The following is a 16,212-nucleotide window of genomic DNA, read 5'->3' on the forward strand; positions in this document are numbered from 1 at the left end:
GCGAATATTGCGATTTAATTCTTATAACTCTGCTATATAAAGACTCGAATGCAACGAGGCTTTTATAATCAGGTTTCGCGGTAGGTGTTAATAATAATAAGCGAGTATTGTATTCGTCTAAACACTTTTCAAATCTTTCACGTAATGATTCTATCTGCGCGGACTCGTCAAGGAAACTTTCCATTAGCGAGGCGTTGTTATGAACGTTTAAAGACAAATCATACATTTGTTGCACCATTTCGAATATAACTTCGCGTTTAGCTAATAACATGGATAACTGCGAATCATTTATATCTTCCGAATCATTAACATCCGAAGCGTCACTATCAGGTAACTTAGTCATTTTCTTAGGCGGCATTTTTAATAACAAAAGTATATATTCGAACAGAGAATGTTACAATACAAGTTACAATAACAAGTAATACGACTAAATAAAGTAGGTCAGCGACGCAAGCGTAATATGAACCGAGTATGAATTTTCAATATGGTCGGATTATAACAGCGGATCGCGGAATGACCTAGATAACGTTATAAATTTCGAGCGCGGGTAGCGGGTAAATAAATATGATGAAATATGTTCGATTTATAATGATTTTAGCGTTATAACTGCGGATAAACGATATGAATATAGTTTTAATTAACTATTTTAATAATAATATACGCGTAACTTAATGTTACGGGCGGAATAAAATATATTTTAAGCAAAAAATAATAGATGACGCAATGTCGATCTATGCGGTATATTATAGTTATTTCACAATGAATGTACTATTAAATCGCTTATTAGGGCCTACAATGAGTATCCTAATAAGGGCGGGTTTAAAATATATTTTATATGAATAGTAGAAGACGCATTGTCGTTCTATTATATGCGGTATATTAAATAGTATTTCGCATTGAAGATACTACTAATCGCTTATTAGGTCCTACACAATGAGTATCCTAATAAGGGCGGTGGAATCATCAGGTAATGGTTACTATCCGGCTCGAAGGACCACTCAATGGTCGCGCCAATATAAAAATATACGTAAATATATTTCTCGATATGAAAGTGGACTGTATTTAGATCTACGTGGTGTTAGCAAAGAGGGATAGACAGGATACACACGGCACGTACCTCGTCGGAGGGAGTAGCGTCCAGAACACACGCGCCGCCACGCGGTCAGGGTCCTCCAGCTCGCGGCGGGCAAGAACGGCGTCCAGTCCCACACTCCACACAAACACACACGCGGCGGTGAGCGCGACCAAGGGCCGGGGCACGGGATGCCCCGGTGGTGTTACAAGGGCACAATGCCTGATGATCTAGAGAGCCTCGTGGAAGCTCTCCGGCGGTGGCCGAGTCCCGAACCTCGCGAAGGAACGGAGCGAACTCGACTGACTGCAGCGACACGAACGTCGCGTTCACGTCTTATTGGACGTGTCACGTGGTTAGTGACCACGCGATGATTGGTTGTGCTCGTATGTAGGGAAGGATGAAGGAACACACCACAAACAATAAACGTTTAATTTCTACATTTACTATTTTAATTATATTGGCGTTACCAATTTCAATAATTAGTTACCTAGCCAAATTATTACAAACAATATTTTCGCTCCAACTCCAAGGTATCGTATTACGAGTAGGTACGAGTTAATTGTGTCTTTATGAAGTATAGTAATAAAAAAAACAAAATAAATCTCGTGTAGAGCCATTTAAATCTCGATAATTATTTCTATTAACCCTTAAATTGTCACCCCTAGATAACTTGTGTGTATAATGTCCAAATTTGGAGGATGTGTTGGAATTAGGATAGAAAAGAGGAAAATGAAAAAAAAATTTTAAAATTTTAATTTTTTCTATTGTTTTCACTATGTCACATAATAAAACCGGCCAAGTGCGAGTCGGGCTCGCGCACAAAGGGTTCCGTAGCAGCAAATATAATAAATTACAGTTAAATCAACCTATCTCAAAAACTATAAGAGATACTTTGATCAAACCAAAAATCGTTGAAAGAGTTAATTAGCATGCATCACCTCTATTTTTTTTAGAATTTTATACCCCGTAGTTATAAAAATAGAGGGGGGGGGACATACTTTTTACGACTTTGAGAGCTGATATCTCAAAAACCGTTCACTTTAAGAAAAATGTTTTTTAGAAAACTTTATATCATTTTAAAAGACCTTTCCATTGATACCCCACACGGGTATGTACATCGAAAAAAAAAATTTCATCCCTCAGTTACATGTATGGGGGGCCCCACCCCCAATTCTTTTTTTTACTATTTAGTGTCATATTTTTGTAGCGGTTCATACAACACATATTCCCATCAAATTTCATCACTGTAGTACTTATAGTTTCCGAGTAAATCGGCTGTGACAGACGGACAGACGGACAGACGGACAGACGGACATGACGAAACTATAAGGGTTCCGTTTTTGCCATTTTGGCTACGGAACCCTAAAAAGGACATTGCCAATTATATGTACATGTTCGAACCGTCACATATAACGGACATTGCACATTATTCCTGCAACCGTGGTACATATATACAATGCACATTTTCAACTCTGTAATTCAAAATTATTATCAAATTATAATTATGGACGATCTAGTACAAGCTTTTCAAACATCTGTCTTAAAATATTGGTTAAAACTTTAACGATATCGTTAAAAATAATGGATTTTAAAAAAACGACACTATCAAAAGTCACAGCATAAGAATATGCTAAGAATTGGAATAGAAATAGTATTACATAGCCTGAGAACTTATTCTAATACACCAAGAAAGTCCTCTTCCCATTCACTAAATTGTACAGATTGTAATGTGTTTGCTTCATCGTATGCAAAGAAGTCGTATACCATGCCTGAAGTACCAAAACAAACAGGAAATTTAAATCGCTTTTCTTTGGATTCTTTGGCATATTATATATCCATTTGCTGCCAGTTTTTTAATTTGTAAGGTATTATTATTTAAATTTTCAAATATTGGGTGGTATTTCTGGTAAGTAACATGATGCTGTGGCTGAAGAACTACTGAGAAGTAGGGAAGATTCATCTCGCACCGCATGTAATGGCTGTAATTCTACAGCAATAATATTTTGTTGATGGTAAAAATTCTGACTTTTTGGGTCTTCATTGTGTCTCAAATCAATATGTCGTATAATTCCGGAGGTATAGTGCTGGGAATAAATGATTGACACTGTTATCATAGTGAAATCACTCCCGTAGGTCAACATTTCCTTCGAAATCGTCATCTCAACTCAACGCCAGACTCTTCAGCTTCCGCCAGAGGTAGTGAGGGAATTTTTTATTGAGTGCCAAGTCATGCTCCTGTAAAATATAATAAAAATAGAGAAAAATATATCAAAATGATGATGTTGAAAATGGAGGGCCTTATTGGCAACGTCCGTTACATAGGACATGTGAAGAATACCCTAGTGTATACTCCAAGTTGTCAACGTCCGTTTTATGGGACATCATAAACAAACTAAGATTTTTATTACAAATATTGTAAGATATGTAAAAATTATGTCAAAATACTATACTTACAATCGTATTCTAACTAATAATATAACATTATAAGCAAAATAGCCAAAATACTTACAATTATAACCAATTTTGTCAGGAGAGTCAAAAGATCCGTTTTTTGCAAATTTCAAATGGACACCATTCGCGACTGTACTTCGCTTCGCTAACGAAACCTGCATATACGCGAAGGACATAGCTAGTACCTTCCTAATATACCAATTGGCAATGCCAAGGTCTACTGTAACAGAGCCAGCATGTGTATAAATACTATGTCCTTTAAAACGGACGAAATCAATTTAAGGGTTAATATTACCTATAGGTACAAACTTTTAAAACTGTCAATTAATGTCAATTGCGCGGCAAATTTGTATTTTTTTTTTCTTTTTGAAAATTTCATCATCTGTTGTTTTACAGTATTTTTCTATGAAAATATGTGCAGTTTACAATAAAAACTACGTATATCGAAACAATACAGCTTTGTCTGAATATTAAAATATTATGTTCTCAGTTCAATTACATTATTACTATTTTCGTACATTTCGATATCAGTTGAAAATATTGTATCATATAAAATTTTTGGTATAACAAGGTAATGCGCTTTCGTGTTTTAACTACATAATTAGTTCAATATTAATTTAGCCGTAAAATACGTTATTTTGTTATTAATTTGAATAATATTATTGTAAGGAATCTAATTCAGTGTTAGATTTTCAAAATTAGATTAAGGATAATTTGTAATAATTGAAATAAATATTTTTGGATGTACATACTGGTATTTTTATTTTATTCCCCTGTGCTCATATTATGTCATGAAACCTTTCAGTAGATACATGGACGAAATCGCAGCCAGCGCCCAGCAGCAATTAGCTATAACATACCTATAGGTATTAGGTAAGGTAATAAATAATAGCTCTATAGTTAATACGCACCTTGATACTTACCGTAGAGTTGTTTGATGTTGAATCCGTAATAAATAAAATTAACACAATACATAATTGAATGTTACTTTTGATACACAATACACACTACTTACTCAGAGGGAAATAAACGCTACCTACTATTTTATTCTATGCACGTTCTATGCATTCTATTATTTATATATAATATAATTAAATTTCGATCGATGTATCTCACAATAATTATTCTAAGTGTCATTATTTTTAAGAAATAACGATTTCCGTGTTTTTTGCCATTTACTCGAAACTCACTTCGTGGGCTTAACGGCTTTCTAGTTAAAGGACGGCAGAATAGTTAATACGCAAAACGCAATACGCAGTTGATACGTATTTAATACCAATACTCAATGATTGTCTCCTGCTAACCTGTACAGACTAGACTCATTGTGGTGACTGGTGAAACATTGTATAGCATTAACAACATAGTACTGTATTATTGAAAGATCGATTAAAGGTTTATTTTACAATCTACGACTTTCATTATACATGGGTAACAAAACCCCATAACATATTCGGTTTTACTCCGGACAACATCTTCAGCCACCCAATCCCTTTGCTTGAAGTCCAAATCCAGCGGAGGACAATAATCGTCATTTACTAAAATTGAAGGTTTTTCGTCCTAGTATAAAAGTTGTCTGGATCCCATTTTATACTCAATCTATAGTATAATACTATAGATATCATGTGAAACGTGACTTGGAAAAAAATCATTCAAATAAATCACAAAATAAAAATTTGAAACAATTTTAAAAGTTACGAAAAGCCCAATTATACGTCAAAATGACGCACAACATCCTCTTTACAACCAAATGGCGGAATTTACATGGATGAGCCAACTATGTACTGCTAGGTCTCGACGGCTAATGAGTTGATTCTGGATTTTGCAGCGATTCGATGGTAAATATAGAAGAGTTCATACGTCAAATTTACGTAGATTGGACTTCTAGGGTTAAATGCATAAATACCTAAATGATGTTTTGTTTTTATTATCTAATAACGATAAAAAACCCGTTGATTTCATTCGTTTTTCAAGCTACGTGCATAGTTTTTCCACTAAAAAGCCTCAATTGAGTCATAAAGTACACAAATTTCAAGCATAATAAGTCACATCATTTCTATAAAACCAAAACTGGCAATAATATAAGTCGTGTTGTGCGATTATGAACATAGTGCATAAGGGCATAAGTCGTTATATTATATATAAATAGCTAACTTAATTGTCTTACCATTTAACAATACCTCAGTCATGACCCACAGATCCTCGCACTCCGATTCCCAATTTTGAATGCGATACGATGGAGTGTCGCGTGATATTGCAAAAAGTATTGTTATCGAGGGTACTTATAAAATTACTTACGTTTATCGAAACGTTTTTTGCTTAAAACGGTTTCACAATGCATTTTTCTAATTATTATTTTCATTTCAATAATTAGTTACCTAGCCAAATTATTACAAACAATATTTTCACTCCAACTCCAAGGTATCGTATTACGAGTAGGTACGAGTTAATTGTGTCTTTATGAAGTATAGTAATAAAAAAAAACAAAATAAATCTCGTGTAGAGCCATTTAAATCTCGATAATTATTTCTATTAATATTACCTATAGGTACAAACTTTTAGAACTGTCAATTAATGTCGATTGCGCGGCAAATTTGTATTTTTTTTTCTTTTTGAAAATTTCATCATCTGTTGTTTTACAGTATTTTTTTAATCATAATGATTAAAAGTATTAGAACTTATGAGATTGGTTCAAGTGTACCTTAGTTAACCTTTTGGGCTTGAAAAGTTAAAGTTACTACAATTTCCACTATCTTTAGCGTAAATCTGCGAAAGCGCCAGTAACGACTTTCAATTACGCATTTAGATGTTACTTACAAAATGAAGCAACAGCTGATCCCGACGAGGCAAAAATACCTCAAACTCAAACCTTTATTTATTCAATTAGAACTCTGCAGAAGCACAATTGAACCATCTTAACATAGAATTGCCACCTGTCTCAACTCACACAGTATTAACCCAACCGGACAAGAAGAGACCTTGGTCCTTACTTTTGGGGTCAGAAATAAATTTAAAAGGTCACCCCTTGAATAAGGCAATAAAATATCAAAACAGGTAAACGGTTTTAATTATAATACAGATTTTTAACATCCAACCAAACCGTGCGGTATCTATTAATGTTTAGAGCCAACGCCACCAATCATAATCTAAACATGGCTAGTACTTTCAGTACAATGCATGAATTATTTATTTAAAACTGATAGGTCATAAACTCTGTACTGGAAACAAATATACTGAACTCAAGAGACTAAAATGATAAGGAGCTTATCTGTGTCCCAAAACTGCAATTACTACAGCCAAGTACGTTACTTTTAATCAATTCGGTTTTAAAATATAATTATGATTTACATCAGAACTTATATACCGAAAGCCTCGGGCTGACTTATTTATAATAATTGAGTATTTGAATGAAAAATTTTTTTGTGATAAATGGAAAGATCATATATTAGTTTTATAACAAAACTGTTTTTATTTTTATTTTTTTTGCAATAATTCAAAAGTTATTTCAAAATAAAAATTAGTCTTTGAATCCAGTACCGAAGACACGCCGACAACTCCCGAAGCGTCACCCGAATGCGTGTGACGTCATAATGTTAGTTTTTACTCATTGCAGTTGATAGAAAAATAAATATGTATTGTAGTTTGAAAAACTAAACAGGATAATAAGATAAATTCATGAAATTATTGTATTGTTACCGGGTTTTTATAAGTATACAAAATTTAAATTAAATCCGTCGGTTTATAGTGGGTCTAAATCGAATCGAAAGGAGAATTGGTTACTTACAAACATATGTTTTAAGCTGATCCTGGCGATCCTTATCAGTATAAAAGGATAAATTTATGATATTATTGTATTGTCATCGGACCTTGATAGAACAAAACCCGTCGGTTTTAAGTGGGTCAAAATCGGGTCGAAACTTCGAAAGGAGTCGGTTACATACAAACATACAGATGAAGCTAATAAAAGCGTGTTAATAATAAATACAGGGTTTTGATCTATTTAATTTTGTTGTCATTATTAAATTACATATTAATTATATTAATTTTAATTATATTATTTAAATTTATATTAAAAATGGCGAACCTCAAAAGTTATCGTTTTGTACCATTATGTACGAATACTACAAAGGCAACTCCTGACAAAAATCGGTGATCATAAATATATCAACATCAAGAATATTATTTTCGTAACTAACTAACTAATTCGGAACCAACAAACAAATCGTATCTTAGCAATAAATCAATATTATTGTAATAGCCGTAAACGTTATAACATTATGACGTCACAACTATATGGTGACCAGTCATGGCGCGTTTGTAGTCACGTGATTCTAATTTAAATTTCATCAATTTTTAATTGCTTATAATTAACGGAAAAAAATGTTTTTGAAGTTATTTGTATTAAATATCAATATTATAATATATAAAGCTACACTACCACTCACTCACTCACTGACATCGCTTTTCTCGGAAACTACGCGGAAAGTGGGGGGGATAACGACGTGAACGTGTAGAGGTTCGCCGAGCGACCAGAGGAAAAATATAGCGATCTCGATCATCTTCGAAAACCGAGTGGACCCCTGGAGGTGCGCAGAAACGGTGACACCTGGAGGGGGGGTGTCTGAACAAAAAATGCTCAGAACTGGTGGCGATTACCAGGGGGGGTGGAAAAATGGGGATTTTCGCGAAAACAAGATGGCCGCCGTACTTTGCCAAAATCGCCGTTTATGAATCCTTACGTCTCAAATTTGGCACACGTGCTCTGTTCGAGCCGGCGAATCGATCGGTGCCCCGTTCGAGTGGCTCCGGGCCCCAGTTTCCAACTTTCATACAACGCAAAATCCAACGGCCCGCGGAAACGGTGCGAGTTGGGTGGGGGGTCCCGGAACTAAAAATGATCACCACCCTGGGACGCTACCAGGGAGCCGTAGTGGGTCGCTCGATTTTGGAATTTTTCCATTTTTGGCGCAAACATAAAAACGTAAATTTAGATGAGGTGGCGCAACGGAGAAATACACCAATGATGCATTCGTACTCGCCCAGCTCCCAGGATATCCAGAAAAATACGAAATCTTAAACTTTCCCTCATCTCTCGAAGACGGTCAACGGCCCGCGCAAACGGTAGCAGCTACATCTGGGGTGCTCAAACTAAACTTGTAGTAGACCTCGAGCAATTACCACAGATAGTGAAAAAAATTCAAAATGGCGGAAAAAATGGCCGCCGCCATACAATTTCTAAAACGGCCATTGCTGGGCCGATCGCGCTGAAACTTGGCACAGGGGCTTTAATCGAGCCGCACATTAAGGTGGGATACTCATAATTGAATTTCCACCGCTGGTTTCCGAGTTTCATACAACGCGAAATTCGACGGCTCTCGGAAACGGCGCGAGATAGGTGTGGGGTGTAGAACTAAAAAATGATCAGGAAGATGGGGCGCTACCAGGGCAATGGAGAGATTTCAAATTGGACGCCATTTTTTTTTCAAAAATGGCCAATTTTTCAAAGCAAGATGGTGGCGCCGGTTACTTTACGATCGGTCTGAAAATTGATTTCTGTGCTGTAATCGGCCAGATTTACAAAACTGCATACTCAGAATTTCTCTCTGACCCTCGGTTTCCATTTTCCATACATCACGAAATTCAATGGTTCTCTGAACCGGTGGCAGATAGGTCGGGGTCGCCGAAGTAAAAAATGCTTCAATACCTGGTCCGCTTCCAGGCATATAATAATTTTTTGTAAAAAGTGAAATTTTTTTTTTTCGAAAATTTTGTATGGAAATTTCCATAGTAGGGAAGGGTAATTGAATAGCAACGGCAAAAGACGGCGCCGCGGGCTGCTTGCTGCCCGCGCACCGCGTAACCTCGAAGGTCGTCAGCCTCCCGGAGTAGAAAATATTTATTAACTTTTGAACTACCGCACGAGCCAAGCGAGCGAAGCGAGCGAATCACGGCAGCGGCTGGCGTAAATATTCAAATAGGTAGCGAGGAGCGAAGCGACGAGCGAGTTAGGTTAACTTTTGAACTACCACACTAGCCAAGCGAGCGAAGCGAGCAAGTCACGTCAGCAGCCGGCGTAAATATTCAAAGAAGTAGCGAGGAGCGAAGCGACGAGCGAGTTAGGTTAACTTTTGAACTACAGCACTAGCCAAGCGAGCGAAGCGAGCAAGTCACGTCAGCGGCCGGCGTAAATATTCAAAGAAGTAGCGAGGAGCGAAGCGACGAGCGAGTTAGGTTAACTTTTGAACTACCGCACTAGCCAAGCGAGCGAAGCGAGCAAGTCACGTCAGCGGCCGGCGTAAATATTTAAAGAAGTAGCGAGGAGCGAAGCGACGAGCGAGTTAGGTTACTTTTGAACTACCGCACTAGCCAAGCGAGCGAAGCGAGCAAGTCACGTCAGCGACCGGCGTAAATATTCAAATAGGTAATTACTTCTAATATCGTACTTTTACATTCGCTGAGCGCATTTTACAGTAATATTTAAATATTTTGTCTCGCTATGCTTCAATTTTCTATGTAGATCAATCAATTTTGTTTTTTAACATAAACTTACATACACAACACAAATTATATTTATTGTACATAAAATCAATTAAGTTTAGTTTTATATAGACTAGAGTAAATTAATTTAGATCGTGTAAATTATTAATGTAGATATTTTATTCATATATTTTATTTACGTGTAAACATATGTATTTTTGATAGAATCATGGTTATATTTATTTTATTTTATTACATGCATAACGCTTTACTTAAACACGTGTCATTCATAACACACTTTACAATTTTTTTTCTTTTATAGTTAAGTATAATAGTAGTGATTAGTGTATATTGAGTAGTTAGAAAGTAGTTAGGTAACTCCGCCTGTGTTTGAGGGTGAATAGAATAAATTTTATCATATTATTTTATTCTACCTCATCGCAGCCAGTCCCAAGCCTGGATAAAGGAGGAGGTGGTAGTTTTGCATTAATACAGAAAGTTTCAGATCTCATTTGCTCAGTATGATGTGAAGCACCTCACTGCCAGTAAGAAAATTGAAAAGTGTTCCTTTTGCGGATATTTGTCATAGGTTTTTATAATACTATATCTTTTATAACCTTTTAATTTTCTTTCTAAAATTATGAAACAACTTGATATAATTTATATTTTCCAGATACATAGGACAACAATATGACTAGGTACATTCAATCACAAGTTGAGTATATTATATTTGTTGGCATAATTCCTGTTTGTGTAAAATGAAGAATTAAAAAAACATATCTTGATTAAATTTAGACAAAACTATGGATTCATAACTCACGTTTAAATTGATTGCCAGTGATAAAAAATGAGAATAATCAAATTTATTTATTTTTTTTCAGAAACGCCACAATGATTCCCAGCAGAAATAGGAAAATATAAAAGACCAGTTTCATCCATAGGAAGAAAGACACTACTTATTTTACCAATAAAAGGATTTCGAGGGCAAAATATTTTACATATAAGGTATAGAAAAAGTTTTTAATTTTGATGAAAAAATAACACCAAGTTGAATCACAAGTTAAGAAATTGGCCTAATTCCTGTTTGTAAACTGCATTTAAACATCATGATTAAATTTACATTTTAATCGATTTCGAAACAAGAGGAAGTTCTCAATTGGCTTTTCAGTGGGATAACCGATTTTGAGAATTCTTTTTTTATATTTGAAAAAAAAGCTGCCTGCATTGTGGTCCCAATTATCAAATCTTTACGATTTAGTTTTGACAAATTGAATTGAAGGTTTTAAATAAATGTGGATTTTTTTTTCAGAAATGCTGCAGATTGCTCGTACATAAGAAAGTTTCATCAGGAGGAGGAATGACACTGCTAATAAAAGGAAATGAATTCAAAATATTCTTCATATATAAAACAAGCTTTGATAGTATATATGTATATTCGTAAAAAATGGAATCACCAGTTAAGTATATTAATTATATTTTTGGCCTAATTTATGTTTATGAAACAATGAAATACATAAAGTACCTATTGATACCAAAATAGTTTCTTCAATGTGAATATGTTCTTCAATGTGTTATTACGCTTTGTTAAAGTATTTTGTATAATTAAATGCGTTGTATTTTGTTAGAAATACAAATATATATATATATATATATATATATATATATATATATATATATATATATAGAAGATAAACTATTGATATTTTGTAACTATTAGAAACCTAATAAATTAATTTATACTATTACACAAACAATGAGTTTTATAATAAACATTATTGTTAAAAACAAGGTCGAGTCTTGCAAGAATTTATATATCTATTCATAAATTAAATTTTAATCGAATCTTTACTATGGGACTATTCTTGATTTTTGATTGATACTCATACTCATGCATGTGAAAAAGGATAACAAAAATATTCATATTTTAAACAATTTCAGCCAGACGCACCAGGCGGTCAAAGCATCGTCACTAAGAAGAAACACGTGAAAGCACGAAACAGCAGACCACCAGCTTGCCCCGCGGCTTTACCCGCATTGCTATGCTCCCATGTTATTTATAATATGTATAGCCTATATTATGTTGATCCGACCTGTTCATAATATTTATTCAAAATTTGCAAGTTAATCAATGCAGTACTGTTTGCGTTTAGCTCGGGGTAGCGTATTTTCTTCGATTATTATTTTGTAGATCACGCCCCAAGTGTTAAAAAATATTCAGTATATTTTCCTACGTTTTTTTATGTATAGATTTTATTTAAGTTATTCGTTTTTTGTTATTTTGATTTTGTATAAATTTATATTTTATACCTATAGATTTTCTTTAAAAATGAAAAAAATGTATTACTTATGTACTGTCACCATTAGTTGAATAATATTATAGTCATGTTAATTAATAAAATAATTTTAGTTTCAATTATTGTTGTTTTATTCGCAATTCAAATTCAAAAATAATTATTAATATTAATATTATGAAACTTAATATAATTAATCTATGTAGATTTGATTAGATAATTGCCTACCATCTACTACACAAGATAATGTTTAGTACCTACTCTTTTTCTTATGCCATTTAATTAATGATCATGAATCATTTTTCACATGTTCGATTCAAAAACAGTGTAAGATGAAATGATGGCGATGTAGCATTACCTACATTATATTTATAAGTTATAACTTTATTTTTTTATAACGTAGGTATTAATAATAAAGGTAGGTAGGCTTCGTAACACCTAATTCCGTAGGTAGGTACCTATACTACCTTATCATATAAAAATTTTAAAATGATAGAATCAAAAAAATAGCACTGATGAATGAATAAAAGAAAACTAAACTACAGATTTTAACTACCTACCTAATTAATAGTCCTAACTATTTAAATTGTTGGCTTGCAGCTAAATCACTAAAATACCTAAGGGATTAGAAATATTGAGAAAACAACTTCAATAAAAAATCAACAAAATTCAATTTAATGTAACTAGATAAAGAAAAATAACGATATCAATTAACTATTTGTTAATTTCGAGCTTTTCCATTTTAATATCAGCTACACTCGACAGGGGGACTTATTTATATAATTCAGTTTTTTATTAGTTTATAGACAAAACAAGAGGTAACCATTTTTATTCAAGTAGGTAGGTATATGAACATATTCAATGAAATTAAAACACATTATTTAGGTATCTTATTTTGTATTGTATCTTTTAAAAACACGTTTTGCAAATTTCGAAATCATTTTTTTCATTAAATAATTTCAATCTTCTATTTTCATTAGGTATTGCTTCTGTTAAAAAAATCGCTTTCTATATCGAAAGCGTTCAAAACTGAAAGAGAAATTATTAGTGATAAGTATTTAAATTTTGTATTATAGGTACTGTATAATCTTTGATTATATAAGTATAATCAAAGTGTATAATATAATTAGAGACAAATAATTTATTGGCTGGGATCTTAGAGACTGGGCTGCTCGAAAACTGAGCATTGACTTATTCATTTTTTCTTATATTTCGCATTTTTATACTTTTAAATAAGAAAAATAGGTACATAGTATAAAATGATTTATGAATATCGATCAAATTATGAAGTACCTACATGGTGTAAGATTTTCAATTTCAATTATTTATTCTTGAATATAATATATCATAATGACAATAATATTATAGATTGATGTAACACATAAATATACATTATACAGGTATTATGTGTATGTTAATAAAATGTGTCAGTTTGCTATTTTCTTTTTAGTTGGTACAACAAAAAAAAAACACAAATTTCATCGCCAATTACATTCTGTTTTGTTGAAACATGTGACATGGGTAATGATTATAGTAGACATACAATATCGGTGTATTTTTTTTTACATCAATGATCTCTTCTTAGCGTTTTTTGTCAGTCATATACCCTATATATTTTTTATGATTATGAAACGATGAATTACGATTAAGTACTTGTTTGTTTAATTGAGTAAGTGTTGTCTTGAACTTTTTTTTCTGACAAAATAAAAATTAGAAATTATATAGCTATAGTCCAAGAGCTGATGATAGCTAGAATAATTATAGATAAAAAAAAAACAACATCGTTTGTTAAAACTCTTAGAGCACACGGAAGCTCGCGGGCTGCTTGCAGCCCGCGCACAACGCACCAGCTAGTTATTATAATATATAAAGCTACACTACCACTCACTGACTGACTGACATCGGGTTTCTCGGAAACTATGGGGAAAGTTGGGGGGATTTCGACGTGATCGTGTAGAGGTGCGCCGAGTGACCACCGGAAAAATATAGCGATCTCGATCACCTTCGAATATCGAGTGGACCCCTGGAGGTGCGCAAAAACGGTGGTACCTGGAGGGGGGGTGTCTGAACAAAAAATGCTCGGAACTGGTGGCGATTTCCAGGGGTGGTGGAAAAATGGCGATTTTCGCGAAAACAAGATGGCCGCCGTACTTTGCCAAAATCGCCGTTTATGAATCCTTACGTCTCAAATTTGGCACACGTGCTCTGTTCGAGCCGGCGAATCGATCGGTGCCCCGTTCGAGTGGCTCCGGGCCCCCGTTTCCGACTTTCATACATTAGAAAATCCAACGGCCCGCGGAAACGGTGCGAGATGGGTGGGGGGTCCCGGAACTAAAAATGATCACCACCCTGGGACGCTACCAGGGAGCCATAGTGGGTCGCTCGATTTTGGAATTTTTCCATTTTTGGCGCAAACATAAAAACGTAAATTTAGACGAGGTGGCGCAACGGAGAAATACACCAATGGCGCACTCACACTCGCCCAGCTCCCAGGATATCCAGAAAAATCCGAAATTTTGAACTTTCTCACAGCCCGCGGAGACGGTCAACGGCCCGCGCAAACGGTAGCAGCTACATCTGGGGTGCTCAAACTAAATGTGTAGTAGACCTCGAGCAATTACCACAGATAGTGAAAAAAATTCAAAATGGCGGAAAAAATGGCCGCCGCCATACAAATGCTAAAACGGCCATCGCTGGTCCGATCGCGCTGAAACTTGGCACAGGGGCTTTAATCAAGCCGCACATTAAGTTGGCATACTCATCATCGAGTTTCCATCGCTGGTTTCCGAGTTTCATACAACGCGAAATTCGACGGCTCTCCGAAACGGCGCCAGATAGGTGGGGGGTGTAGAACTAAAAAATGATCAGAAACATGGGGCGCTACCAGGGCAATCGAGAAATTCCAAATTGGACGCCATTTTTTTTTTCAAAAATGGCCAATTTTTCAAAGCAAGATGGTGGCGCCGGTTACTTTACGATGGGTCTGAAAATTGACTTTTGTGCTCTTATCGGCCATATTTAAAAAACTGCATACTCAGAATCTCTCTCCGACCCCTGGTTTCCATTTTCCATACATCACGAAATTCAACGGCTCTCTGAACCGGTGGCAGGTAGGTCAGGGTCGCCGAAGTAAAAAATGCTTCAAAACCTGGTCCGCTTCCAGGCATATAAAAATTTTTGGTAAAAAGCGAATTTTTTTTTTTTCGAAAATTTTGTATGGTAATTTCCATAGTAGGAAGGGTAATTGATTAGCAACGGCAAAAGACGGCGCCGCGGGCTGCTTGCTGCCCGCGCACCGCGCAACCTCGAAGGTCGACAGCCTCCCGGAGTAGAAAATATTTATTAACTTTTGAACTACCGCACGAGCCAAGCGAGCGAAGCGAGCGAATCACGGCAGCGGCTGGCATAAATATTCAAATAGGTAGCGAGGAGCGAAGCGACGAGCGAGTTAGGTTAACTTTTGAACTACCGCACTAGCCAAGCGAGCGAAGCGAGCAAGTCACGTCAGCGTCCGGCGTAAATATTCAAAGAAGTAGCGAGGAGCGAAGCGACGAGCGAGTTAGGTTTACTTTTGAACTACCGCACCAGACAAGCGAGCGAAGCGAGCAAGTCACGTCAGCGGCCTGCGTAAATATTCAAAGAAGTAGCGAGGAGCGAAGCGACGAGCGAGTTAGGTTAACCTTTGAACTATCGCACTAGCCAAGCGAGCGAAGCAAGCAAGTCACGTCAGCGGCCTGCGTAAATATTCAAAGAAGTAGCGAGGAGCGAAGCGACGAGCGAGTTAGGTTACTTTTGAACTACCGCACTAGCCAAGCGAGCGAAGCGAGCAAGTCACGTCAGCGGCCGGCGTAAATACTCAAAGAAGTAGCGAGGAGCGAAGCGACGAGCGAGTTGGGTTACTTTTGAACTACCGCACTAGCC

General features: G+C 35.6%; 1 long non-coding RNA gene across 3 annotated transcripts in view; it reads left to right on the plus strand.

The window, feature by feature from the left end:
- The first annotated feature begins 10,043 nt into the window (after positions 1–10,043).
- LOC149895248 (uncharacterized) overlaps positions 10,044–16,212 on the plus strand; it is a 45,976-nt gene continuing 39,807 nt past the window's right edge. Inside the window, exons 1-3 of one of the 3 annotated variants that reach the window (XR_016458560.1) lie at positions 10,044–10,589; positions 10,674–11,005; positions 11,310–11,456. This is a non-coding gene — a long non-coding RNA (uncharacterized LOC149895248). The other 2 variants (XR_016458559.1, XR_016458558.1) reach the window with 2 other exon arrangements.

Source organism: Colias eurytheme, chromosome 32 (genome assembly GCF_061535395.1).
Source record: "Colias eurytheme isolate Ceu_HAF_F1 chromosome 32, ilColEury1 Martin Lab GWU primary, whole genome shotgun sequence".
Taxonomy (NCBI): Eukaryota; Metazoa; Arthropoda; class Insecta; order Lepidoptera; family Pieridae; genus Colias; species Colias eurytheme.